We start from the raw sequence: 4,657 nt of genomic DNA on the forward strand, positions 1-4,657 counted from the left end.
TTCTTTTGTTGTGAAAGTTCCCCTTGGAGTGTAACCCCATCTCAGAACATATTTTCCAGTTATGCATCTGATTTTCCTTCTGGTGAGTTCCTTGTGTAACTCCGAGTAAAAGTCTTCAGTTTCATGATGTATTATCTGTTCAGTTGGTTTCCATTATCTAAAGCCTTGATTGTTACTTTGAGTCCAGTACTGTGATACATGGTCAGTTTGGTTGAGGTTATTTCCATCATGATTTGGAGGGGGAAGGATTTCTGCAATTTTTGGCCTCTGTTGCCACGAATCCACCCAAAAACGTGCAGTTCGACCATCTCGTATCTCCCAGAAGTTGTGCTTTTGTATTAGCTCTTTACGTTGTTTTGCTGCATTCCAGATTAGAGATCCTGTATCTGTAGTGGTGATACTAATCAACTCTTCCTGCGGATGATTATTCGCATATTTTGCAGTCCATAGTTGGGCCCATGGCTTCTGTGGGCTTGAAACCCATTGCCACCATATTCATGCTCCCATCAATGTATTACTGTGTTGCGAGTCTCGCAATCCTAAACCCCCCGCTTTTTTGGAGTGCAAATGGTGGCCCATTTTACTAGCGTCCATTTACGGTTTTCCCCTATGGAGCCCCATAAAAAGTTGCATTGCAAATCTTTGATCTTTTTGAGTGCCATTTCGGTGCTGCAAGAACTAAGAAGAGATAGAGAGGCGTGGATTGTAAAATCGCCTTTATCAGAATAAGCCTGCTTGCAATGTTGAGAGTTTTGTAGGTCCAAGACGATAAGTGGCTTTTGATTTTCTCAATGAGTTGGTTCCAGGAGGCATGCTTTAAGGCTGAGTCTATCAGTGGAGCACCCAAGTATTTAGATGGAAGTTTAGCTTGTGAGAATCCTATGATCCTGGCAATTATTCTTTGGGTAGCAGGAGGAGTATGGAAAAAGAAGATTTGTGATTTAGCAATATTGATGGTGGTTCCTGAGGCCATGGAAAAAGTGTCTAGCAGAGCTTTGAAAGCATGGGCTTCATTAACAGAAGGATGACCGAACAACATATTATCATCAAAAAATTGTTGATGAGTTATAGTAGAGGTTCCATGGGCAGAAATGCCTATGAGGTCGTGAGATTGAACAACATTCTTTATAAGGTGACCCAAACCTTCTGCCATAAGAATAAAGAGGAAGGGGGATAAAGGGTCACCTTGACGAATTCCTTTGGATGGGAAGTAGGGTTTGGAGGGGATTCCATTAACTAGGATATAGAAGAAGGGGGATGATATGAGATTCATAATCTATTTGACCCAGGTCGGGTTAAAGCCGAAAGCATTAAGCAATTGTTTTATATAAGTCCAAATTAGTTTATCGAAGTCTTTAGAAAGATCAATTTTAAGAAGCATACCTGCCTATTTGTTGCTCCTTAAGGAATGAATAATTTCATGAGTCAAGATCATGCCATCCAAGATTTGACATCCTTCAACATAGCCAGATTGTTTTGGCGAAATGAGGAGAGGGAGAAGTGGTTTGAGGCAATTGGCAATGACTTTTGAAATGATTTTGTATGTGACATTGCACAGAGCGATGGGCTTGAACTTCTCCGAAGTAATTGGCTGATCTTCTTTGCGGATGAGAGCTACAAATGTTGCATTGAGAGAAGGAAGTAGCCAATGCATAGCTCGTGATTCTTCTACCACTTTCCAAACTTCCTCTTTGATTAAATCCCAAAAGTGATGGTAGAAGTTAGAGGTGAAGCCATCAGGTCCAGGAGCCTTCCCATCTTTCAGTTGAGCTAAAGCAGATTCTACTTCCATCATAGTTACCCGTCGCAGCAAGAGCTGATTATGCTCTTCTGTAATAATTCTTGGAATATGTTGTAGTATTTTGTTTATAGCAGGTTGTCTACCTGTAGGAAACTCTTGATGTACTGTTTAGAAGTGATTAGTGTGCTCTCGCTCAATGTCTTCATGTTTCTCCATTCGTTCTCCCTGTGGATTTTAAATATGCGTAATGGTGTTGTTCATTCTTCTTTGGATAGTTGTGCAGTGAAAGAATTTGGTGTTTCTTTCCCTCTCTTTTAGCCATCTGATTCTTGATTTTTGTTTCCATAACATTTCGTCTTGTTTCCTTCTTTCTTCTATTTGCATGAGAAGAGTTTGTTCTTAACTTTCTAAAGTCTCGGTTCTGCCTCCTATAATGATCTTCTGTTGTAGCTCTATCATACTTTGCTCAAGCACTTTTTGATATTGAAAAATATTACCGAATGTGGTATGATTCCAGTGCTTGATTTGTCTTTTGATATGCTTTAGCCTCTGTTGGAATTTATACATAGCTGAGCCGCCAAAGGGAATAAATCTTTCCCAAGTTGATTTGACTATATTTTTGAAATCAGGGTGGGTGAGCCAAAAAGTTTCAAATCTGAATGGTTTCCTGTTTGAGTTTCCAGGACCCGTCCATTGAAGGGAAATGGGCTAGTGATTTAAGCCCGCAATGGGGAGTATTGAGGTGGTGATATCACCTCCCAGATGTACTGAGTTATCTGAGATGAGGAATCTGTCCAACCTAGATGTGATTTGTTGAGAGCTTGACCTTTTATTGTTCCATGTGAAAAGACCATTATCAAATGGTAAATCAATTAGCCAATTATTTTGAATGTATTCTTTGAAACTGCTGCTTTCAGTGTCCAGCTTCCTTCTGCCTCTTTTTTTTCCCTCCAGCCGAGTGATCATATTGAAGTCACCGCCTATGATCTAGAGTGGATGAGTTCTTGTGGAGTTGAGAGTTTCCAACGATTTGAGCAACGCATTCTTTTGCATAGAATCTTGAGGGAAGTATACATTTGTCAGATGACCATGTATATTAGTTCCTATGATGTGAAAAGTGGATTGGATGTGATGATGAGATGCATGAAAGTCAGTGAGGGAGATGTGTTGCATATTCTAGGAAATAGCAATCCCTCTCGAAGCTCCAGTTGCATCTACCGTGACAGTTTGGCATCCTGACCAGGTTTTCGATAAAATAGAAGCTAATGTGCTAGTATTACATTTTGTTTCCTGCATGAAGAGAATATGTGCTTTTTCATGTTGTATCATGTTTTTTATCATCTTGTATTTCTCAGGACTATTAAGTCCTTGAACATTCCTTGAGACGAGATTCATGGTTGACTAGTAGGTAAGGATCTATAGTATTTATTCAACTTGGAGCACCTACCGGACTACACTAGCATTTCCCCAATAAGGATGGTGCGTTGTAAATCTGTCTTTCTTCCACTTTTATTCCCATCTTTGGTGATGTGTTTCCCATCCCAACTGCTTCCTTGTTGTATGCCCAGGGTTCTGTGCTGGTGCACCCTTGAGAGTACCACTTCCAGATTTTCGAGCTGCCTGTCCTGTATTTTGTCGAACTCTTTCTTTTTTCACGCTTGTTCTAGGCTGAAGATGTCTAGGTCTCCTAAATCAAACCTTTCAGGTTCTTCTTCCATGTGACTTTGTTGACTGCTCTCATCCATATGATGGTTTGTTTTGAGTGGGTCTGTCAACAAGTTGTCAACATCCATTCCTTTTGCAGACTAGAGGGCTTTGTTGTAATCTTGAAGGGAGGTAGGTTGAGAGGTTGTTGGTTGCGGGTCTAAGTTAGTCTCCGAGGTTGGTTGACTAACAAAATTAGGAGTAGGTACAAGGAATGGTTTGGTGGATGGCGCAGGAGTTGTCTTGACTATATTGGAAGGATCTGATTCTGTCATATCTAGGTTTGACATAAGGTCAAAACTGTTGCTAGAAGATGGTGCAACGGAGGATGGTATTGTGTTTTTTGGTGCGATTGGGGGGCTTTTGTTATGCTTCTTTCTATGAGCAACTTTGGTAAACCCTTCAGAGTTAGACTTTTTCACATGGTATGTAGAATTAGGAGAGGTATTTAGAGGAAAATCATGGAATAAATTTCCATGGGCGTGGCATTTCCTGCATCTAAAGGGCACATGTTCATAATCTATTGGTTGAATCCATTCAAATTCATCGTGAAGGAGACTTACCAAATCCGTAAGTGCCTTTCCTAGTTTCATATAAACGCAGATGCGAGCATATGAGGTGTATCTGCGAAGCTTTTATTCCTCTGCAATCTTTATGAATTCTCCTAGCCCGTTGCCAATAGCTTTGAGTGATTCTTCATCCCAGTATTCTAGAGGTAAGGAATACATGTGAATCCAGACTGGTGCCCAGCTGATACAGACCCGCAGCATTGAAGAAATAGGGTCCTCCATCTAGAACGCAATTTCTGTCTTCAATACAGTTGAAGATGGCTTTGAAAAAACCTTTGGGGCCTAGCTGTAGGGAAACATGTCCCTTGGGCTTCCACTTTGAGGTTATCCATCCTTGAAGGGCTTTTTCGGTAGGCCAGTAGCTTATGAATTTACCTATCAGCGCATGGTCTTTCATATATTGTATTTGTGCACTGATTCTATGACTGGGTAGATCAATCTTGGGGCGTTCCGCTGCAATGGGCTTGCAGGTGGAATATGTTGCCTTCTTTGGTTCATCAGGTGTTGCAGGGATGTTCTCTTTTTCATTGTTCAGATCTGTCGTTTTGTTCTTCTCCTGCTGCTGCGCAGGTTGTACCGATGGCTATTCTGCACTCCCAGTTGAGGGCTGTTAATTTTCGTCCCCATGAGGCCGATTTCCAGT

The sequence above is a fragment of the Pinus tabuliformis genome, chromosome 2_1, assembly GCF_031772625.1.
Source record: "Pinus tabuliformis cultivar Carrire ecotype Pingquan chromosome 2_1, CPIR1, whole genome shotgun sequence".
Lineage (NCBI taxonomy): Eukaryota > Viridiplantae > Streptophyta > Pinopsida > Pinales > Pinaceae > Pinus > Pinus tabuliformis.